This window comes from Triplophysa dalaica, chromosome 4 (genome assembly GCF_015846415.1).
Source record: "Triplophysa dalaica isolate WHDGS20190420 chromosome 4, ASM1584641v1, whole genome shotgun sequence".
Classification (NCBI taxonomy): domain Eukaryota; kingdom Metazoa; phylum Chordata; class Actinopteri; order Cypriniformes; family Nemacheilidae; genus Triplophysa; species Triplophysa dalaica.
In genome coordinates, this window is record NC_079545.1 from 20,686,107 (window position 1) to 20,711,925 (window position 25,819).

The 25,819-nt window shown below is 37.5% G+C and overlaps 1 long non-coding RNA gene across 2 annotated transcripts; it reads left to right on the top strand.

The window, feature by feature from the left end:
• The first annotated feature begins 4,531 nt into the window (after window positions 1-4,531).
• LOC130420043 (uncharacterized) lies at window positions 4,532-25,819 on the top strand. 2 transcript variants are annotated; one of them, XR_008906571.1, is made up of 3 exons: window positions 4,532-4,707; window positions 4,929-5,207; window positions 12,802-25,819. It is a non-coding gene; the product is annotated as an uncharacterized LOC130420043 (long non-coding RNA). The 2 variants fall into 2 exon arrangements; XR_008906572.1 differs by having other exon boundaries at window positions 4,929-5,059.

Here is a 25,819-nt window from a genome sequence, read left to right on the forward strand (position 1 = left end):
AATCTTAGGTACCTATAGAGTTGTACTGCATACTTCATATCTTCAAAAAGTATTTGGTTTGATCACATTTATAAAAGATATTTATAGCTGTACGATTATTTTCGGAAAAATATGATGTCCTGGGGGTGTGCGGGGGGAGGAACTAAATCACAAGCACACAATAGCCTACCTCATCTCATTATCCCTGCATAACTATTAATTAACTAAAAGTTTGTGCTGTTTACATTATGCACAAAAGACAGACATATGACTTAGTTTCACTTGTTCATGTCCAGCATCTTTAAGTGCTGGGACCGTTCCATCTATCAATTTCAAATGATCTGCAAATCCAGCGGTATATCTACCGTTAATATAACATCCATCACTGAAATGCCGTGAACCAACAGAAATACATAAACTTCACCATCGCAAGAGTAACGAGCTCCAGGCCCACAGCGCAGCCAATCCTGATGCACCGCAGATAGTGTTGATGGTAAGCGTGGCTCGCTCGTCGGTTGACGCGTTGGTGGGCTCTTTCTTTCGCCTTGTTGTGCTTTTCCGGGGAAAATTGCCCAATAAAAGGAATACGAACCCTGTTACAAAACAAGTTGGAGTGCTGGGGGAGTGTTTCAAGCACAGAAATACTACGCCATACGTCCAACTCATTATTTGACAAGTTGACCATTTTAAGCATGAGAAGCCTGCATGTTTAACATTGTAAATAAGTCAGAATGCATGAAACACCGTTGCATGCCTCCTTTTAAGGGGTCAAATGGCGCAAATGCGTGTTTTTCTGTGTCTTTGGTGTGTCAAAAGTTGACAATGCTTGTATTAGACACGTAAATCCTAAAGTGTTGGAACAAAAGATGCATTCTGTCTAAAAGCGAATGCTCACCAAGACATGCCTGAAACACCTCGTGTAACCACACACCCACAAATCTACGTCTGTTCGTGATATGAGTTGACTTAGACCGCCCAAATGTATACGTAAGTAAGGTGTCAGCACAATCGCTACATTTCCGTCACGCGCTTGCAATATTCGTCCAATCACTATGCACTGGTTAACTTGCCAACCATAGCACACCCCACTTTTCAGAGCTACATTTTTTTTCTTTGTAAGAAAAATCTGTACGTTTCAGTGAGGCGGAGCAAAGAGGAGATACAAACACGCACGGTATGTGGAAGATATACAGCGTTTTTTTTATCTTAAATTGTGTATATACATTGCATTACATCAAAGACAAATAATAATATGCTTTTTAGACGTGTCATATGACCCCTTTAAGAATTAAAAAAAAAAGTTTGATTCTATAAACATGCATCCCATAACCTGGAGAGCCTGAGACATCTATCATAATTGTAATCTTGGTCTGTAACCCCAGACTGCACCAAGGGGAGCTGTACCTGCAATTAATGTACTGTAAATAACTTGAATAACAAGTGTCTGCTATATAACAATAAATTTAGTTCTGCTTTTTTCAAAAGATGAGGAGATATGTTAGATCAGAGCTCGTCAACTACCAGCCCGCAGGCAAAGTCCAGCCCGTAAATCATTTTAATGTGCCCATCCAATTGTTTTAGATGAATTTACTGCGCTGCCAGATACATCACAGCATTCTCTGCACCAAAATCAGCAGTGAGTACAAAAGCACTTACCACTGTACAATTATCTATCCATATTCATTCCAGAGTACAGATTTCTCACCAAAGTTCAGCTGAAGCTTTCCTGTGATAAAAAAATCACATATTTGATCACATTCTAATCATACTACAGCTACAGAAATAAGGCACTGCCGCTTATACAGTGGCATGTCAAACCACATGCACAACGACAAAGTGCTTAGTAGAAAAAAACTTCAAATCAAGACTGTTTTGCGCTAACCGATTTTGAGCACTTCAACAAAGCTGCTGACATTTTTTGAAGACTTTGAGAACTAGGAAAAGCCAATATGTTCAAACTGAAAGTGAATTTTAAATGGAAAAGAATAGACATTCATTCTTTGCTTAAAATTTATTATTTGTGTAAAATGACAGCATTTCAAGAGCTTTCATTTTAAGGGGATACTCTTCACAAAAAAAGATTTTGTAATGAATCAACCTGTATAAATTTTGATGAACACAGAGAAAGATATTTGAAAGATTGCTTGAAACCAAACAGTTCTTGTCCACCATTGACTAATATAGTAGAAATAAATGCTTTATAAATGTCTTTGTTCTGTTGAACACAAAAGAAGATATTTTGAAGAATGTGGGAAAAGCAAACTGGGGCACTTCTGACTACCATTGTCGTTTTTCCTACTACGGTAGTCAATGGTGGCCAAGAACTGTTGCAAGCATTATTTCAAATATATTTCTCTGTCTTCATCAGAACAAAGAAATGTACAGAGATTTGATGACAGATTTTATTTTTGGGTGAACTGTCTTTTTAGTACTGTATGTACTTACTTTTGAAACCACAAAATAAGAAATTCAGGCCTGGAAATGCAGTTACACTAAAAAGATCAGAAATTATACTGGTCCTCCTGCCCTACATATTCTAACCATAACAACTTGTCTGCCTTCCCTCCAGCCTGTATGTATGTGTGTGTGTGTGTGTTTTTTTATCTGGTTTCGGTAGCCTGTGCGTACACACCCTCCAGTGACAGATGGCGTCAAAGGATCATGGCTCTCATTGTTGTCTGATGGCTATTTGTGTGCGTGCAGGGCAGCCATTAAGGAAGGGACAAAGTGAAGCAGCTCCACACATCACTGAGGCCCCCTAGACTGTGGAGGAATCAGGGCCCTAATATTCACAGACACATGAGAGCAGGACTGCTGATCGATCCATCCACTCTTACTCGCCACTCTCATCCACTACTTTAATTAGCCAGCATGCAAGTCATATAGATTACTGTTTCAGTAATGAGAAAAACATGTCCAGTTTTACAGGTTTTATGTGAGAGTGAATATCAATATCTATATGCTACCCGTCCACAGTATAACTATCTTCTTTCTTTGCTAATGAATCTCGTGCAGAGTCTTTAATCAACTTTTCCAGACAACATCTGCCTCTACTATAAATATTTCTGCTTTTTTTTACATTAGAATAGATATTTGAAAGATATAGATACTTATGCTGGGTTCACACTAAACGTGAACAATCAGGTTTCATGCTTTTTATTACTCGAGGGAAAAGTTTGTCATTATCGCGTGAGTGACGCGATCTGACAAATGTTTTCAACCTTTGCGAAAGAAGAGATTGACGTGTGTTCACAGCAATTGCGCTGCCCGATTTGCATCATTCGCACTGCCGGCCATTAGTTCGCGTCTGTTTGCGTCTTTGCATCGACTTTGTATGTAATTTACTCAAGCAAAATGCTTAATTCGCGTTTGGTGTGAACCTCCTCTTAGACATTAACGATTGTTGTTGTTTTTTGACAAGGAAAATTTCAAATCTAAGCCCTTTATTGTCACTCAACAATATACACAAGGGCAACAGTAGGTGAAAAACTTGTGTGCAGTTCCGACCAACATGCCAGTATGACAGAATTGAGACAGAATTGTAGATTACAAGTAAAAAAGAATTACAATACTTTACAATAGACATTTTCCTGTAGACATTTACATAATAAACATTTATGTACAAGTGTTTGACCATAGTATAACGCAGGGGTTTTCAAACTGTGGTTCTGGACCCACTTGTGGGTCGCACAGTGGCATGAGGTGGGTCGTGAAAAGGCACTTGGCTGTTGAATTACACACAAATAAACAGTTTTGTCCAGTTAATGAGTAGCAATGACAATAGCTTTGATCTTTTACTATTAGATAGTTTGGTATTGCAGCTCATATTCAATTTATTCTATTTAGGGAAAATAAATCTACTCTACTTTAAAAATATTTTGGATAGATAGATTATAGCTGTCTAGGTGGGTCCTGAACTGAAAATTAGTATAATTAAATAAACATATTTACATATAACTACACAGCAGCAAATGTACACAATGTGCATAGTGTACAGATAATGATGACAAATCATTTACATATATCTACACAGTAGCAAATGTACACACAATGTGATAGTGTACAGTGATTTGTATGTATTGTGGTATTACAGTAAGACAGTGTATAAAATCGTCTGACCGTTTTAGATTTCTTATTGTTTGTGCATGCTAGTGGGAGATAAAGTGCAGTGCTGATGAGTAGATTGTGGGAGTCAGTTTGGTGGTTTCTCCTAGTGAATTTATATTAAAAAAAGATGTGTCATTGAGTCACCCATACATATTTCAAAAGAGAATGTTGTTTATATTTCAATTTGTTCAAATGAGAAGAATTCTTGAGGTCAAACAGTTAAACAATCACCTTCTGTAACATATCTATGTATTAAAGTTAAAAGGTATTATGTTAAAAGTCAACTTCGGTTAAATTTTTGAAAAAGTAATTTAGCCAGTAACCCATTAACCAATTGTTAATTTTGAACCCAGATCTGATTCAAGTTAGTCCTAAAAGGACAGACAGTTCAATAACAGCATGTCTACACCAGATAAATATCTCTTAATGGCTTTGACATGTCGCACTGTGCCACGTCCAGTGTGGACAAAATGTAAAATTATAATGGGTTCCATTGCAGGGCTCGACATTAAGGACAGCCTGATTGCAACAGGGCCACTATGGGAAATCCTCGGGCCAGTTGAGAGGACTGTCACTTGCCCGATCTGGCCAGTGATGTATCGTCATTGAAAATGATATTTGGTAAGATTTTAAGACTTGCCTATTTAAAGCGGAGCTATCATGCTATGTCATGCATTCTGACTTCTTTACACTGTTACACGTAACATGGTCAACTTGTTAAAAAACGAGTTGGACGTATGACGTAGTATTTCTGTGCTTGATACACTCCAACAGCACACCAACTTGTATCAGAAAGTTTTATCTTATTCTGGATCCCTGTGTCGTCCTTTTCCTTTTATTAGCCAATAGCATGGCAGGGCGAGGTGAAAGAGCCCACCCACCAGCCAACCGATGAGAAACATCCGCTTACCATCAAGATTATCTGCGCTGCGTCAAGATGGGCTGCGCTGCACTGCAGCTCGTAACTCTTGAGGTAGTGAAGTTTAGGTGTGTCTGTTTCTTCACGGCATTTCAGTGATGGATGTTATTTAAAGGGTGGGTATAACGCTGGATTTGGAGATCATTTGAATCTGATAGATGGCGCGGTTCCAATGCTAAAAGATCGACATGAACTGCATGCGGTAAGTCAAACTAAGTCATACGTCTGTGTTTTGTTGGTAATCATTGTTTACGTGCATAATGTACTAAACACGAAGGGATAATGAGTTTCTTGCTCGTGCTGTAGTCCCATCCCACTCTCCCCACTAGTCCCATCTCTAGTATCTCGTGTTTTTCCAGAAATAATCATACAGCTGTGTCTCACGTGCTGTTTAAGATACGCGAGGCCGCAATGTCGCATTAAACAACGCACAAAATACTGATTTGAGTTCTCTTTCAAAGAACGAAGACAAAAAACACTCACTGCTCTTCACTGATTAAATGATAACTTTAGTAAGGTTAAATCAATATTATATTTAATATAGTAAAGACTATGAAGTATTTACATTATTTCATTTCTGTACCTGATGATAACTACTATTATTAGACCAATCTAAAATACCTGAAATGAACTAATTACATTTGTCTATGCAAATCCACAATCTTTGATTACTTGATCTTATTTTATTACTTACTGATTAGTTGTCTTCAACAATATTTGATTTTTTTGTTATAGGCAAATCATTTTATTGTATCATACCCTTATTTATTAAAATTACACAACAACATTGTAAAGACCATCTGCATTCACATGGATCTTTATTATGCATGCCAGGACAGTAGCAGGCGACGTCATTTTGTAAAGTAACTCAACGCACCTGCATACCAACATACCCTAGTTTTACCCCTGAAAGTCTGAAAATCTACTGTAACTATCTATTGTCAGCCTATCTGTGTAAGAATTTGTCGTATGTAAATAATGTGTCTCCTCTGCTGGTCATAGTGGTGCAGTAATATCTAGAGTTTTCTGAGGAAATGTTAATAAGTATGTTGAGTAGTACAAACACAGTCTTGTAATCCACCGTTTTTGCTTCGACGTCACCGTTTAGGCTTTGAAACCATTTGTTCTTGAAACTTCCATTGTTACGCCTCATTTGTTAGTCGCTTTGTATAAAAGATTTAAAAAAGAACTTTTTAAAGTTAACATTTTCAAACATTGCCGTGCTAATGAAATGGAGTGAGTGAGTGAGTGAGCGAGGGAGTGTGTGGCAAAAAATGAGCTAAGGAAAAAGTGTACAGGGTCAAGAAAGGGGGAAATAAAGGAGTGACAAAGTAACGAGATGAGTGAATAAGAAACTTAAGAGGTGATTAAGGGCAAGAATGAGCAGGAATTTGAGAACAAGAATGAGAACAAATGAGTGAGAGTCACATACTAAAAGGTTCAGACTGTATTCTGGGCCTAGATTCTAATTTAATTGTGCATTATTAAGTCACTCCTTCAGTGTGTCTGCCTCCTGGTGCATGCTGATTAAAAATTGAAGGCTTTGCCATGCAGTCAGTCTCTCTCTCTGTGTGTGCCTGTGCCACGTCCTCTGCTGCCTATTTCTTCCTATCTCGCCTGAACCCCACAGTACCCCTTTGCGCGATGCCTCTCCTTTGCTGTCTCTCCTTATAACGGGCACCCTCCTTCCCTTCATTCTCTTTCTCTCTGCCTTTCTCTCTGCCGCTGTCAGGGAGTGCCGAACGCTTGAAGACCCGTGGGAATGTTGCCATGGTAACGCCTGCCACTCAATCCCATCTCAGATGTAAATGACCTCGAATTTTATTAGCGCACAATTTCAAGATCCCTTCATTGCTTTCTTCCCTCCCTCGCTATGTTTCTCTCTCTCTCTCTCGCGCTTTCCCTCTGTCTCCGTTATCCCCGCAACCGTCGCTCTTTCTCTCCCTCCTCTGGTTCATTTTGCACCCCACAGCATTCTCCATTATTTTTATGCTTATATGCAGATCCGGATTGTATTCTAAGCCAAATGAGAGGAATATCACAAAATCTACATGTTTTTCCATATTCATTCCTTCCACGTAAGTCAGGAATAGGGGAAATAACTGGATATGCCCAGGATGATGTATAGCTTGTGCATGTAAAATGCTGCCGTCTGTGATTGCACACCTACATATATCATTCACCCTATAAGTCTATTTTATATACTATATGAAAAGGTTTTTTGAATAGAGAAAGGAGGATAATTTATCGTCGTCTGCTGCGGTTTAAAATACAGTGAAACAGCCTGAATCAGCCCAAATGAGCTCTCTGAGTCAACTTTTGACTCCTTTTGAGTTGTAATATAGAGTACAACCAGATTTTTTTGTTCAGTTCAATATCATTTAAATTTAAATTACTTAACTTAAAGCTTAAGCAGCTTTTTAATTTAAGTAAAATAACGTGGCCTTAGACATCTTACTGAATTTGTGTGATGGGGGCCCTGTTGAGCTCACCGATTTCAAGCATAAAAAAACCGATCTGAACTCATTGCGTAATGCATTTAGTTTAGGGTTCCCACTCTCACTACTTCTCGGTTTTGCTACAGCTGCGTTTCTCACCCAAGAATGAACTGTCTAGCTGCACTCCCACACAGCTCCACTTTGCGTGAAAGTGTTAGTGTTTTATTTTTATCTATGATTAAACATAGAGTGAGTGAAAAAGGTGAATGCTTAAGTAAACAAATGCTTAAACTTAATTTATTATTGTACAGTGCCAAGCAGCACCACTGGTAATTGCAGGATCAAGTAAGTTGTCAGATCGAACATGCTGATTGTTTTTTACCTGCTCAGATGTACATCAATGTAAAGGGTGGAACCACAAGAAGTTCCTGCCATTAGCCATACTGCAAGACTGAAAAGTTCTAGATTTGGTGTCATGTTAAAACAAAGCTAAAAAGGCTTGTCTAAATATCGCTAACCCCAACACAAGGTAAACAGTGACTTGCCTAGCTTAAACATTGTTGGCAAGGAGTCCAAGGAATATTTACACTTCATGCCATGTTGTGAATTTTTACTGATCAGAAAGCCATCTAATCACGAAGAAACAAGTGTACATACTTTCCAAGATAGGATAGAGCTGGATAGGAATCAGATCAGTCAAACAGTCCCAGGATGCAAGATGCAACCCAAGTGTGTTGTTCAGGGAACATACAGAAACATACGCTTGGGGCCCTGCAGTCCATATATAAACCATTTGAGTGAACATAGATGGAGCAACTGTGAAATCCGAATGCTAACTACCAAATCGGGCAAAGACTGGATCCTACAGAAACTCACAATTTTACTTGCACCGTTACACTGTGTAAGAAAGTCACAGGCGCTTATCGTGAATTTCTTTATAAAACCATAAAGGGAAAAAATCTTCAAAGGAGACTAGGATAACAAAGCACTAAGCAAGACATGCTACAAAAAACATTTGATAATTTTGTATCTATTACAATTAATTTTCTTTATGTTTCTGAAGGTTCTTACAAAAAGGAAAACATGTAAAAAATGTGCAGCTTTAATTAAAGTAAAAAACGGCATTTCAAATGATATCTAATTCAAATGATTACCCAAAACAACATCATGCAGTAGCATAAACTTCTGTACTTATCATATTCTGTGTCATATGCGTTGCATGGTGATTTTATACCATCAGGTTTCTCATCTCATTTTGTTTTAAAGCACACTCAATAATATTTATGTTTTGAACCAGAGCCTCCTCTATATTACTACAGAAACACACCTCACTGTAAACCTAAGATTGACCTTTACATAAGCCTATATTAACATAAACTCATTAGAGAAGATATTAGATATTTTTTAAATATATTTAACATAATTGAACATCCCCAAAACAAAGTTATAAACCCCCCCACATCCCTTAAAACAAAAACGAATTATATAAGCACAAATTTAGTTTGCATCCCTGGTCATGAATTTGCATGGAAAAATGATGTAAACAGTTATTCTTATAACCATATGAGAAATAGGATGAGTATGAGCATCTGAAAATAAAAATATCTGGCACAGTTCTGACCTAGGCACAAGAGCTTGCCTCTTGAACCCATCTAGCAGCGTGATGATCACATGTTTGGTCATCCAAGCACCCATGTGAGAATGACCTCACCATCGTTGCACAGCCTTATTCCCATCAAGTGGAGTGTGTCATCATTCTGTTAAACTGTGGAATGGAGCTGCTGATGTTCTGCAGCGTCTCAGGCATGTGCCTTCTGATAAGAACTGGAGTTATTTTGAAGTTAAGTTTACGGTTACAGTGGGGGGGGGGGGGTGCTGAATGATGAATAAGGTTAAAGAGAGAAAATACCACAAAGCTAGGAAGAAACTGAAGCAAAAACTATAATCTGAAAAAATCTGGAATTAAGTAGTGTAAAATAGAAGGTGAATAGAAAACAACAACAACAAAAAATAAATGTGTCAATCTCGGTTGTTTTTAAGGCATTATAGTACACAGAGCTTGTAGTAAGTCTTCTACTCAAAGAAGCTGAAGTAGAGCAATAGAGTGCTCATGAAACATTGATAACACAGATATTTACTCCCAGCCCACCGACCCCAAACAGAAAAGAGAAAAGGCATATCCCAAATCATGAATTATTAAGTCTTCGCTTCTTACTGTGAACCTGACAGACATAACCTTCACTGTCTGATGGGCTGTTATTTAAGTAGGTCAACAAATTGTATCATTAAAATTGACTGTTTACTATACATGTGATTTTATTTGTTAGATCTTGGGTTTTAAAACTGGGGGCCTCAGGAGGCTGCAGGGGGTCCCCAGAATGTTTTAAGGGAAAAAGATAAAGCATAATTGTAAGTCTAATTTTTTTCAGTTTTATACATGTATAGTTTCAATAATTGTTTATATTTGTACCTATCTAGTAGTCTTTTCTCATATAGTTTCTTTTTCACACTCAAAGTGAGAGTTGCAGTACACAAACATTTGAACTGAATGTCTCTATATCTACGATGTAGCAAACTATTTAAGTTTGGAAACAATTTGTCTTTATAAAATCACATTAGCTATTTATCCATTCTTTAAGAAATAATAAAAATAATCATATTGTAGAAAGGGGGTCCTAACAAAATATTAATCTTATTTGAGGGCATCATGAAGTAAAAAAAAAAACCTGTGCTAGACTGCACTTTATATATGTAGGTATTTGGACTAGTGGTATAGTAACTGTAATGAAATGTAATATGTATCATAGTTTCAAATTTCATATACACACAGTTTTATTTCCCCAAAAAATCTGTTAAGCAACTCTAAACAAAGCAAACATTTACAAAGAGTAGTCCAAATACCCACAACTTTGCTGTAGTTTTGCAGCAGGTCTGCCAGTTACTTACTGTAGATTTAATTAATAACTACTTTCTTATTATTATTATTTTCAGGTAAATTTTTAGTTAAACTTTACTTTTAATTAAATTTAAAACACTTTAAAATGAGCAAGAAGATACTGGTCTAATTTTTTGATTTAGCACGGCAACACTGCAAAAAAATGCATTCTTCATAAGCATTTTTGTCTTGTTCTCTAGTAAATTTAAACTTATTAAATAACAATACATTTACACAACAAGAAAAGTGATCGTAGATATTTAGACTCTTGTTTTATAAAAGAAAGTATAGAACTAGGTAAGTTTATGTTTAAAACATAATTATAAATTGGTAAATTACTGTTAAACCTGCTGCAAAACTACCGCTAAGTTTTACATAGCGATAAATAATTTAACAGTAGTATTAATATATTGTGGTAATACATTTTCCCTTATCATTTTTAACATCATAACAGCAGTCCAATGTGTTGAATTTACCATAAACATTATTTATTAAACTGTAGGAATAAATTTAGATTTTAAACAGTGCCCCTAGTGTCTCCAAATTCATGCCACTCATTGTACATATATTATTATGAACGGGCCTCTGAAACAAACACACTGCCTTTTTAAATAGGTTATTCCATAGTTTATTTATAATGTGACCAGGTTAGGGTGCATTTTTGTTTAAAGGGGAGTTTCTTTATTGAAACCACACCCCACTAAGCCACTAGATCAGCCATGCTGGTTTTTACTGCAGTAGTACTGAAGTGGTCATATTACATACAGCAGAACCGTAATAGAGCCATGATCAACACATAGCAATGTAGAATCATGGGCCCCAAATAAAAGATCTGAAGCACATCTTTTCTAAAGCAACGGCCATTATAATCTCGTCATTACTATTAGAGAATTACTGTCATGAGGGCAGCTGCAAAAGAGGAAGTGATGTGAGCTCAGCTTATCTGAAAATATTACATCATACAGAGAGAGAAAAAGAATAAAAAAGACTATCGTGAATGCACTCAGGGGTCCAGATGGCTGGGAGATTTAGTCAATCTACTGGATTAACATGGGATGGAATAACTCCCATGTTTTGTTTCGCTCATGGATATTTGCCTGACCACCTCTGTTTTTCTATAAAACCATTTTTATCTCTAATGTTCTTTTGACCTGGTTAAATAAAGGGCTAAGAAGTTACTGCCATAATGTTTTTCCTGGTTTTATCTCATAGTAATGAGAGTATGTTTGTCTGTGAATACATTTTATACAAGCAATTTATTTGAATAATTTAGTTCTAAAAAGAAAATAACAACGATAACAAAGATTTAAATAAATACAAAATAATAGCTAACGTGTTCATTTACAAATAAAAAGGAGCAAAGTTATTTAAAAAATTTTAAAATTTTTTTTACTATGAATGGGGGGAAATTAAACACTCAAAGAAGTCCCGCCTTAAGTAAATTAACGCTAAAAATGGCCAAATTCATATTAGTACTCTGTTTATATTTTTCCGTTGGGCATAGCAGCATCTGCACTTAAATGCATTTTGGTGAAACTTCTGCTCAATGAAATTTATTGTGTTTGAATAACTTTGTTTTGGCGGTCTGAAAATCAACCTGGGTTACCGCTAATTTTCAAGGCAGGAAAACCCTGCTGTAATAATCAAATGGTGGTTCGCAGTTCGCACCAGTATCCTCATGAACTCAATTCTTAAAGTACTGATTCTATGAGCCTAGGTTTGAAAAACTATCAATAAACATTACGCTAATTGGATGTGACATTAATATAGGAAGCCTTTTAAAGGAACTGGAGTGAATCTTAATGCAAAAGAATATTCACCTGAAGAGCCACAATCATATCTTAATGGGATTTTTTTAAAGCAGGCAAAACATGCGGTTTCTGCCAATCTCAAATTAATCTTGAGTACCCATAGAGTAATATTGCATACTTCGTATCTTTGAAGAGTATTTAGTTTGATCACATTTATAAAAGATAGATACAGCTGTACGATTGTTTCTGAAACCATACGGCCACTGCGGGTGGAGGGGTAGGCTGAACTAAAGCACGTGTGCACCTATTGCCAACAAAACAGACATCAGTTTCACTCACTGCATGCGGTTCATGTCCAGCACCTTTTAGTCTTGGGACAACTCCACATATCAGAAACAAACACCTGAGTGAGGTCTGCGCATGCTCCTTCTCCTGCCCTCCTTGATGCCGCGTGGGTGTGCCGCATGTTTTTTCTGGGAGAATTGTCGAATAAGGGGCTAAGAAAAATTGTTACGAAACAGTTTTATACGATAATATATTATATTTGTACAGGAGAACGTCGCCATGGAAACCATACAGCGATACCCTTTAAAGCGTCTCACGGAGAAAACTTGAGGAGTCATACCTCTGAATTGTAGGAACTAATGTATGTTCTTTCTGTCCCTCGCAAAGACCAGCGCCTAAGCCTTTCAGCTCCGAGGGGAAGACCGGATACCCCGCACCGAAATCCATGACGACTGCACCCTCTTAAGGTGAATACCAGAGACACGAAACTGCACTTTTCACTTATCCATTCTTCTATTTTCCTACCTGACGGGTGAAGCGCAGCAGGCGTACTACTCCCTGTCCTCGTTAGACGGCAGCGACTATGACCATATGAAGCACGAAATTCTGGCCCGCGTAGGAATTTCCCCAGTTTGTGCTGCCCAGCGGTTCCAGCAGTGGCGATACGAAGAGAATGCCCCTATCCGAATTCAGGCCGCAAAAATGTCACGCCTGGATCAGTTGTGGCTGATGGCGGGGAATCCAACAGCCACGCTGGTGGCGGAACGAGTCGTCGTGGACCGGCTGCTCCGCTCCCTGCCTAATCAACTCAGGGGACCCGTGGGGATGAGCGGCCTGGACACCCTTAGCGATCTCGTCAAGGCCGTTGAGCTGGCCGAGGCATCCTGGACGTGGGATACAGGAGAGAGAGCCGCGGCACCACCCCGAAGGATGGCACCACCATGGCGACCTCCGGAGGGCACCTCATGATCAGTTAGCCGCCCGGTGGCCATCTCACATCAAGACGAACCCATGCCCACGGAGACTCCCACATCTCTACGGCATGCGTGGATGGCGGGGTGTATAGTCCATCTTGAGACCCCTGCGGGAGCACCAGACATGGTAGTACACATCAAGGGGAAGGCCGTACATGCTGTACTCGATTCCGGTAGCGCAGTGACCCTAGCCTAACCCTGTATTCTGCCCCTGCTTTAGTACATGCACAGTTTCTGTTCGGCGTATATACGTATATTGCGCTGCCCAAGTGGAAGCTTATACAGCGAAAGTATTTACAAAATTGATAACAGACAATTGTGCTTCATGGGGGAACCATCCACCAAAACGGCTCGTTGTTGCTTTAAGGCCGAAGTATGGTCCGTACGTCAGCTTTGCGCGCTTTCCGCATGATGCAATTTTTTGTCATTAGAAGGGTCCGCGGTTGTCCGCACACTCCGTCTGCGTACAGCCCAACCGCACGTGCGTGAAAAAGTTTACTAGTCCACTGGGGTCCATACACACATAGAATGTGTGCAGTGTGCCGCTCAAATCAAGAACAATAAACTAGGAAGCAAATCCTTCTCCATACTGTTTCGTTGTTGTTCTTTTTTGCCTTGCTGTTTGCAATGGCGAATGACTTCCTTATCATTAATTTGCAGTGGGTCTGTGAATGTTGCAACTCACCGCTGCCCTCTGACGGTCTGGTACAGCAGACATACTAATTTGTACTGCGCATGTGTACGCTAGCAGCTTCAAAAAAAGAAGTCAGGTGTGAACACAGACAGCTTTGTCTATTTGTAGTGGTTCTCTCTTGAGTGGATAAAGTAGATGCTGAGATTGCGAACCAGCCAGGTGGATTATCTACTCGTGCTCGTCTCGAAATTTGTTCATTATAATTCATTCACTAAAGCATGTCACGATAACGTGCAGTGATCCATCTTCGTTTGCGTTACTATCCTCCGTCCATTCTTGTCTGCATTAACATTTGCTTGTTATTTGGCGTGAGAATTGTTTAGTTGGGCAGAGTGAGAGCCTAAAAGCGTTTGCGAAAAGCTTACAACCCTGAACTTGTGATTGAGCAGACACCTGAAGCTAGGCTCTCTAGTGAAAGGGGAGGGGCCATGCATGCTCGAACACTCCATTGCGTCATCGATCCACCGTTTTAGCCCCGCCAAAAACTCTTGAACAGAGAATCGGTGAACAACTGTTTAACGGTTTAACTCCATAATTCAGTACTACATGATTTTGAGTCTTTGTAATGTGTATCAGCAAAACATCTCTAACATTAATAATGTGTTTAGAAACAATTCTCAAAATTCACTTTACCCGTTCTTTAAATATCTGTGCCCCAGTGTAGTTAATTGCAGTAAACTGCCTAAATAGCCTATTTTATATTATCTTCAAACTGGGACTATGAATTCAAAATACTATTGCAAGACCTATAAAAAATCCCTTAAGGGCATTTAGGACAAATAAATTAAAAGGTAAAAACTATAGATCTCAACATAAAATACAATCTTACGTGTTATTTAGCTGCAATGTTATTTACCATGTTCTTTACAATATGTGTACTGTCACATGTTATGCCTTTAAACAGAGGGAGGTGTTTCCATCGTATTAATGACCGGTAGAAAAGAATGAGCAAAATACTTAGAACAGCCTTCATGGTGAAACGTGGAAAAGTACTGAGGAAGTTCTTAAATAACCTAAGAATGAGGAGGACCTTTTTATCTACATGTGTAGACAATTGAGCTGCTGTACATCGAATGAGTGTAAATCTTTTGTCACAAAACCAGCATAAATGTATAACATATGTGAGTTTTATTTTACGCCTTTACAGGTGAGCTGTTTTATTTCTCCATGCTCATTGCAACATGACACTGAAGAACAATGTACAACATAGTTTGAAAGTAAGAGCTTTAGACAGAATACGTTAAGAGGTTTATATTGATAATATAGAAGACAAGCAAAGTGTTTCTGACGATGCAATACTGTTCACATTCTGCATTTATGGTTTGAAAGAATTCAGCTCACCAAGCAGAGGAAAAGGGGCAAGCTAGCAGCATCTAGTGAGAGAACTGGACAAAAGCAGATGCCACAAAAAATGCTTCCCACATCATGCACGTACGCACACACACTTGCTCCACCTTCATCTGCTCTTTTTTCTTAACTCATGTTTTTCTGTCTAATGTGGAGCACTACAGAGACTGAAAATGTTTCTATCTTTGACATCTTACTCAAGATTTGCTAATAGCTGAAAATGAATGATGACAGTAAGAAAGTACTGTGCTGGATTTTAACTCTGACTGTGTGTCCTACCAAAGGAAATTATTCAATAATTTATTGGATATAATATACTGGCCTGAATTTTATTATCGGCAGATACCGTTTACATTGAAATTGACCATTTACTGACATGGGCGATAATTTATCGTGAATCACTAGCTGAAACAAACCGTGGATCACTGTAATTTTATCTTGACCCCACAATTCATGTATCACAAACATCAAACCACTGTTCTACAAACATGTTTATGATGCTGAATAATATTTAATGTTAAGTGTAAAACCAAAATTATGAAAACTTAACCTACCGGCATAAGTAAAAAGCTACTTATTTTAAGCATTTCTCCTAATAACAAGATTAAATGGCTAACATCTGGACCTTTGCTAGACAGCGCTTTAAGTGATTTCATAGAATGGCCCAAAGAAAAACCCTTTTCAGTTCTAGTTTATTATAGTAAAAGTGAACTAACCTTGTTGTACTACAAACTGCAGTGGTTAACAATGTTTTTTGCAAAACCAGCAAAAACATGTTTAATTTGTTTACTGGGGTTTTTAAAACCAAAAAACATGGTTTCTATCGTCCACTTTGAAAAATGTAAAATTGTTTTAATCTAAAATACATAATTAAATCTTAAAGATACTTTTTTTTACATTTTGACAAATGTTGGTTGTATTCAGTTCAAACGTTTGTGCAGAGTTAAAAAAAGGAAATAGGAAGTTCTACCTACGTTGTTGTTTACGGTTTCCGAAGTGGACTTATGTATACCCCTGTTACATTACATATTGGGGTCATATGGCGCGAATAAATGTTTTTTCTTTGTCTTTGGTGTGTTGCCCATGCATGTATTACACACTTAAAATTGCTAAAATGCAACAAAAGATGCATTCTTTCTAAAAGAGAATGCGAACCCAGACCTGCCTGAAAAAAACGCCTCATGTAACCACACCCCGGCGAATGTACTAGTGATTCTTTTTGAACGAATCTTTAACATGACTCGGTAGTAACGAGTGTCTTAGATAGTGATTTATTCATTTTGTGTTGACCGCGGATGTGCAACTTTGTACCAGAAACAGTAATGGTAATTTCGTCTCTCGAGTCATCGGGTTCGAGCCCTTCCGTTCTTTTGTCAAATAGCTCCGCAGGCAAACATGCAGCCTGTACCGGAGACTTCGAGTCCGAGTCTTTAACGACGTGACCGCTTCCCGGATCATCAGTATGTGCTAATATGTTGTATTATAGGAAGAAATATTATAAAATGATCAAAGATATGTGCAATAAACATATTCTTTTAAACTTAAGTAACACTAGTAAAGTAAGTGTTTATGTCTAATGCATATATCACACAAGTGATCTCTTATTAAATAATTGCACATTTAAGTTGCCTATTAATATATACTTTGCTAACTGCATGAGACTTTTTAGTAAAAAGAGCATATTATTGCATGAGTGACTCAAAATTGTTAATGAATTATAAATACATTACTTTACAGAAATGCACCAAAAACAGGAGTTAAAACTGCATGAATATTTATAAGGGAAGTCAGGATATAAGTTATTTTTGTATGTAATACATTAAACACGCGTCAAATCACGTGACAAAATTATGTCTATAATTAATGCACACTTAAGTCACTTGCACTATTGTATAGTCTAAATTGTTATCTGTTCATAACCAGCTGTACATTAATGTTCACAGTATATAGCCTTCTTTATATATTGTTCTATACCGACTGTCATATTTTCATAGAACATTCCTTCTGTAAATTAATTTCATAGTACATGCCTATTGTATAGTATTTTTCCTAATATTGTATTCTGTATTTATTCACACTGTATATCCTGCACTTGCTAATTGCACGTCTGGTTAGGCCTAAACTACATTTCGTTACACTGTACTTGTATATGTGTAATGAAAATAAAGTTGAATCTAATCAAAAGAACGAACGACTCAAACCCGAAGACTCGGTAGGTGAACTAATAATTTATGTTTTCTGTAAATGCAGCCTGTATGTTTTAATTCTCCATGCTTTATGGGCAAAATAACGAATGACTCGTGCATGACGTCTCTAGAGTTGAGCTGTAATCCGTTTTGTTTCTTGAACAGGTTTCAGAGTTTATATGAATATCAGGAAATAATTAAATTAGGCTACAGTTTCTCATAACTTGTCCCTAACTACAATGTAAGTTATTTATTATTATATATCTGATCAAAACTAGCATATATAAACGTCATGTGGTAATTTGGCTTTTAACATGCAACATTCATTTAACTCTGCTCAGATGAATGAAATGAGTCGGAAAAAGATTCGTTCATTTTGCTGAATGAGATTCAAATATCCGAATCGCAAAAATGAGTCGAACTTCCCATCACTAGAATGTACGTCACTTCGTAACATCATTTGACTAAGACCGCTCAAATCTGATGTATGTGAGGTGGTGAGTTGAGTTTGTCGTGTGTTTGTGATCTGCAAATGTGGACACGTGCGCAACGTGAAAAAGGACAACATAAGTCATAATAATCATTAATAATGTTCCAACTAGAGTCAACAAATGTCGTGTTTATAATATATTTTTATTTAGTCTTATTTTGGTTATATTGTCTTTGTTGTGTAGCGACGAGACGTGGCGTAACACTGTTCCACCAGGGCCAATTAAAGAGCTCGCCTTATTTATTATGTTACCATTCCCTGCTGTTATGTGAGCTTGTTTCTATCTCACACAAACTCTGTATGATGTATATGGTTGTGTGTTTATAGTCGCGCTGGCAAAGATTATGTATCGACTTGATCATCTTCATTTTCCACATCAGATTTGGGCTCGAATTGATATAAGGAAATTCCGATGACATTTTATCACATGTTAGTACAATTGTTTAGGAACATGATTATCCGAATATAGTAGTATAGAGGCGTTACATTTCCCTCACACTCTTGCAGGGCGCTTTCTCCCTGTCTATCATTTTCAAACGCGTTCAACAGAAAAGCTAATCAGTGTCAGTTGTTAGTTTTTCGTTTCAGAACGGTATTCTTTACGGTTGCTTATGACAACAAGCGGCTCATTACTTATGAGGTCAGTGTATGTTCAATGTCGAGGTTTTCTTTTCTTTTCTTACCTTGTTTTGGACACTGAAATTACTTGCTGCCTTGTACTGAAGCAAACTCCAGCAGTAGCCCCTCTACAGCTTCGCGCCGGCGGAGACGTGTTTTTAAAGGCGGCTCGGTTGGTGTGTAAATGTTTATGTAAATGATTCCGAAATTGCATACTGCCATACTGTATAGTAGGCAAAAAGCAGTAGGCGAACGAATAGTACGTACGAAACCTCGGTCTACATAAAACAGTAGGCGAGAATTTCCTGGCTGGTGCACTTTTTCTCACAAGATTTGGATATGAGTATACTACGGTTTCGTCCGAATTCGCCTACTTACCTACTATTTAGTATGAGAAAACAGAGCAGTATGTCCGAATCCTCAGTATTCATAAAAGAGTAGGTGAGAAATTCCCGGATGGCTTACTGGTTACTCCCACATTCTGAAGTACCCAGCAACAGATACTTGGGATACTTGTCTATCCCATGAGCCCACGGGACAGGATAAGTTCATACAGGAGCATGGCGCAGAACTGCGAGGCAGGTGTTTTCAAATGTGAGTATTACTATCCAACAACGTGTTTCTTTGCGTTGCAGTCGAATTGGTTAAAGTGCTATAGCGTAAAGTTAACATGTAAGATCCTACGTAGTTAAGTATATTTGGGATTTTGCTGTGAAAATGCGGCATTTAATATGTCTAGCTTAAAGGAGCGTTCCACGCACACACGTGTATTCGAAGTAGACATAACGTTACATGTATTAAAACCATACGCATGTTAAAGACGCTTTTAATGTCTGTGTAACATGTGACCTGTCATTTTGTCGATAACCTGAAATACACAACATGAAATACACATCACAGTAACGTAGCTTACGTCTGTGAATATGTGGTACAGAGCATTATTCACTGCTTGCATAGATACATATACGTAAATTAAATAAACAATTTATTATTTATTACAATTGTTCATTAGTGCTGTTGATGAATTCAGGAAATTTGAGTTGAACAAACAGCGGGTACACATATGTGCAACTACCTCCATACTTAAATGCAGTATTGAGCACAAATCACAGAAGTAACTTGAATCTTGTTTGACTGTTACAGGGACAGATGAGCAAACTCGTTAAAGTCACGTAGGGTCGGATCCAATGGACGAGTGGTTTGTGCTCCGATATATGGCGCCGGTGGGTCCCTGGCGACCCGAGTTCGAGTCCTGGCTCGTGGTCCTTTCCCAGACCCCAACCCCTCTCTGTCATCCACTTCCCTTCCTGTCCTCTCTGAAATAACTGTCTGTCCAATAAAGGTAAAAACGGCAAATAAATGATCGCGACGGTGGTCAGCTGCGAGATGGTAGTAGGATGTGGACTTCAACACCTGTAGATACAAGATAATTTGTTTAAAAATATAATAAGGATTGGTCAGCACTTATCAATAATATTGTGTATTTTCCTGAGTACTCCAAGTCTTCAAGGGTTCTCAAAGTCTTCCCTGGAAGAGACAGGTATTTCTTGTGGTGTTAAACAAGCATCAGTTGAGCTGAGAAAGTCACACAACCGAGTCCTAATTAATATTTTAAAGGTTATATATTCATGTTTCTTTTTAAAGTTGATATTTTCCACAGTAAAATTATTGCAATTTAATGTACAGTTAAAATCATGTTGGAAATGGAAGTAGTATGTGTTCTTATAGTACTTATGATTCACAGAGACATGTGTAAGCAAAGCTCTAAACCACTGCAGGTCTGACTTTGACTAAATGCTTGAGCCCAATTCAGTGACCCATTCAAAGGTAAGTAATCAAAATTGTTGAATAGTCTTTAGCAAAACATTATATTTATTAAATTTTCATATCGCAGGAGTCAGCTCATCCAAACTTCTGTAATGACATATATTTTTACACATGAGAGTGACCAAAAACTTTTGTGCTAAAACTTATTTCTTTACTTTTTCCATTGTCCCTGTATAGGGCTCATATGTTTCTTTTCTGTAGAGCTGCTTTGCAACAATGCAAAATTGTGAAAGGTATTAATATATACAAAATATATTTAATGTTGCTTGACATTTAAGGATGCTACCACTAGGAAATAAAAGTATTACTTGCTTATTGTTTTTAAAAGGAAATAGAAAATGATAAATATATATAAAATTAATTAATTAATAAAAAATCCTCAATTAAAACCACTCCGTTCTTCTGATAAAGAAATGGTTTTTAAAACTAGACTGGCTAAATTTATGACAAAACGATGGTAATCCAATGCACAAACACGGCAAATTCAGATAAACTAAGACAATGACTCTAGACAAATTATTTTACCCAAGAACAGGCAAAACGAACCACCACAGTACGGAAAACACAAGGGCATTATATAGGGACCAAATCAAGAGAACAGGTTTGGGGCATAAACTAATTAAAAATCAATAATAAGGAAACGAGAGGGCGGGGACATAGACGAGACTCAAGAGAGCGCGCAGTATGCCATATCAAGTAATACCAGGTCTCTCTCACTCTAAACTGTGGATCTGTCATGATTCTGCCACACTACTCAGAAACGATGACCAGAAAAAGCAGAATCATGATATAGCCCTTTTCAAGGCGTTTCTTTTGAGGAACCTTATTAAAATTGTTCTGTATAGCACCAAAAAGGGTTCTGCTATTGCCACTATTTAGAACCCTTTTTCTGAAGAGTGTATGTTTAAAAACAATGGGTTTTGGGTAAATCCCCTGAAATAAAATCTGTAGCTAACAGCACATCTTAATATTTTCACGTTTTAATCTTTGACATAGAACACACCAGTTATTCCCCACTGATAATTAAACTTAATTTTGTCTTAAAAATGGCGGTTGCTAACAAGCTGCTAAAAGTGACTACATCCTTTGGGGGGAATGTTAGATGTAATCGCTCATATATAGTAAATCTCACAAATAATGCAACATGGGCACAAATAAAAAAAACATGGCTAGGGATTCATTCATGCAGTAATTACTGACCAAGAAACACTTTTTAGTAACGTTTGAAAAGCTGTCAGAGGCTTGGTGGTGGTGACGTTTACTGTATATATCGAGCGACTGAAGTGTAGTCTGTTTATAGCCTCATGTTTTTTTCTTCTGGCAATTGTATTTAGGCCTCAAAAGTGACAAATGTTGTGTAAATTTGTTAAGATTATCTTGATCATCTTAATGTAAACATTATAAACCTTTGTTAATCACAGATCCTATTTTTTGTAATCTTCCAAAAGTCTATGGGAAAATGCAAAGGCTTTCAGTTCTGAGATCCAGTGAGGCTAACTTCCATGATGGACTACAAAAATACGTCATCTCTGCACCACTCCATTCTAGGCAAAAGGATTTTTTTTAAATACCAAAATGAAAACTGCTTTTTGTCAAGGTCAAATGGAGCAACTTCTACAAGTAGCATCGTCAGACATGCAAAGCAATCAATAGCATCTCATCACACTTTTCATCAAATTTTTTAGATCTGTGTAAAATATGTAATGATTACTCAACAGGTTATGAGCAATCTATGGTTGTGCCATCTGAAACTATTATTTTTACTGTACACATATAGCCTACGTTTAGTCATTATGTAGTGTGCTATGTAGTGTGCCATTAGTGGTGATTTTAAGTGTTATTTAAGTACAGCAAATAGCAGATTTTATTAGTCATTTTGGGTTTTACTTTTCACAGCGACCAAATTATCTGGTCAATTTTATATAACTTTCTTTTACAGATCTTTTATTTGTTTCTCTTTAATTTCCTCTTTAAGAATTTTAGGAGAAACATCTCATTATACGTTGACAAATATGCGAGAACTCGACTAGATGAAGAACAACCAATTTGTTTTTTCTTGCTCAGCACTTTCAAAGTTGCCATTCAAATCTTCATACAACAAAAGTGGATCATAAAAAATGCTTCATCTCCATTTTTTTCACAGGACTAAATTTATCACAAGTAGACATTGAATTACCATAAATCATAGTCGGTTGATTTTCTCAGAGAGATTACACGGCTGAGTAACCTTTTAATTACCAACTGTTGTCAATTAGCATTGTTGATGACATATAAAGTATGAGCATGTTCAAAATATTTTTGTGTCTGTTTATTTTTCCTAAATGTTGACTTAATGCATGTATTGTAAGGGTCTTAGTATTAGATTCCTGTGAAAATTAGATTCCTTTTTTTATATTTAATAAGATTTTCAAGTTTCTGAAAGGATGTAGATTACGTCTCACAAAAAGGAAATTCTCACTCAAAGCGAATGTTAGCCATAGTTTGTAATAGTTTATGGTGCTGCCTGCTGACACTTCACTGATCCGAGGCCAGGCTGAGAGCAATGGTGTCACAGAGGAGAGTCATCGTCAGGGTGAAAGGGTTCTCATGCCGTGGAGGTAAATGGGTTTGCCACACAACCTGTATCTTCCCACTGCATCTAATGGGAGAGGAGTGTGGTGTTGCCATGGAAAGCTGTAATGCAACATACTTTAAAACACATACATCCATGTATGATCAGGAACATGAGTGCTAACACCTTTACATTTTACAGATTGTATTTTTGATTACATGCTCACCATCAGAGCATTTTGAGTAGCACAGTTCCATTTAAATATGATGTTCTTTTATATAGTGTTTAGTATTGAATTTAATGGTTTCAGAAGATGTCTAAATTGATATTATGAGCATGCAACATTATGGAATCCTACTCTCTGTAATGGTGTTTCAATAGTGTTGAAGCTTTATACAACCCTGCCTGCATCTGCAGTCAAACCACCTATTCTTAACAGTATGCACACGTTAAATAACCGTGCATGTTTGTGAAAAGAAAAGAGAATATGAACAATTTCACCTCACTTCCCTCTTAGAATCAAACCAAACTTCCGGAATTGAAGGTCTCTACACTACAAACGATGATCCCCAAAATGGCTCTGTTATTACAATGTTTCATTCCACTATAAGCTGCAAAGTGCTGCTATTGGTTTTGCTGTTTTAATGTGTGCAGGTGGTGCTCCATAACCGTTTTTTATGATGGCAGGGATCTGCAGTCAAGTGGACACAAATTGATGTCTGCCTTTTCTCCTTTCACACTCCGTTATATATACACATGCACAGACACGCAGATACTGGGTTGCCTTACAAAGGATGCCTGCCAGACATCACCAAACCAGTTCACAAAAGATTCTTGACTTGATTCTCCTTTACCATATCAATCCCTCTGGCAGCACCAGTTCTTTGTCTTCTAGGAGATTCAAATCGGTGGATTGACACATTTTGTAATTTTCCACCACGCCTAACTAACAAGAAGACAGGGACAAATGTAAAAGCTACAAAGTATTCTGCTGTTTTTTGTTTATCAGTGAAACTCTAATTTTTTCCTCTGTTTGTGCAATGACAGTTCGCCGATTGGACTTGACATGCAGTGTTTTCCAATTAGTGATTCCAGAGAGACAGAGAAGTCTACACATGGCACTTGGTGGAGCCAGTGGCTTTGGCTTCAGGAGAACAGATGAGCAGAGATCTGTAAAGCTTGTGGGGATGCTTGGGCTTTAAATGTGCAGAGGAACTCATTTGAATGCAATGAAAGCACTGAAGGATCGGTGGTAAAGCTAATCAGGGAGATGTCTTCTGTTGGCAATGTATAGCCTTTCTTAGACTGTGACATTTCTAATATTTCATTTTAGTCTATTTCCAAGCAAAACACGTATATATTTGCAAATATATCAAACAGGAAATAATAATATAAAAACTGAAGTGCATTAAAATAATTATTCTAGTAATAAAGGGATTTGCCGTCATGTTAAGAGGCGTTAACATATTGATATATCAATATATATACAAGAACAGACCGCTGTGCCACACCGCTTGTTTACAGTGTTTACAATGGCACATAACACTAGACCTGCTATGAATCTTGCATACTTAAGAAAATCCGCTGATTAGCTGATCTTGATTTAAGCTTTCTTCTTCCATCAGATGGCTTTGCTTTATTTGTTAAATGATGTTAAAAAGAAATTGGTTTATTTGTAAAAAAAAACAGATGACCACTTCGAAACTGTTAAGTGATTCCAGTTTTGTGTACTATATGCATCATGCATTCAGCCAGAAATGTGGAAGTGACATTTTTAAATTTGGAGGGATTATATATCTTAATACTGTCTTCTCTGATGAGAGGATTTAGAACAACTACCCTTTAACCGATATGAGCAACAGTACAAAAAGAAAGAGAAATTGAGTGATGGAAACTTCAAAAAGTTTTTGAAAAACATTTGAGTATTCTTACTTTAGAATGAACAGGCTAAACACCATAGTTGAAACTAAGCTTTGAAGACCAGCAGCATTACATGCATAGCACATGCTAAAAGCTATGTGTTTTATGCAGTATTTTAACTGCAGTCAAGAGAGGATTATAATGGGTCTGACATCAGATAATTGAAACAAATTCATTGACTAAGACAGAAGACAGACCTGACAACCGGTGTGGAATTGTGGTTACAAATTTTGCCAGGGATCCATGAGCCATCGTCATTATGCCTTTAAAGCAGGGGTCTTCAACATTTTATCGGGACAAGGACCCCTTAGATGAGAGATGCATGGAGCAAGGACCCCCTTATACTAAATGTGTAAACAGAGCTATTTAAATAAAAATAACAACAATTGTTACGGCAATATTATGTCAAGACATCACATTAGCCCTATTGTGGATGTTATTGCTGCACATACATGCTTTTCTGTGTATTATTTTTGTTGTTAATATAGATTGTTTGATTATTTTAAGGGATTTGCAGCATCATACTGTAGTAGAGTAGGCGGGGCGAGACCGTGGTTCGAGTCCGGTGAGTAATTGTGAATTAGCGCCAGCTGTGCGCACACCGGGCTCGAATCACGTAGGAGATTGGGAGCATATAAAAGGAACGAGCGACCGGACCGTCGAAGAGAGAGGACCGGGCCCGAACTTATGTTAAGTTTATATTTATGTTGTTGTGTTTTGTATTTATGTTTTGTTCGCCGGCGGTCATCCGTGAGGGGCCGCCGGCTGTTATATTACTTTATTAAATGTTTAAATGTT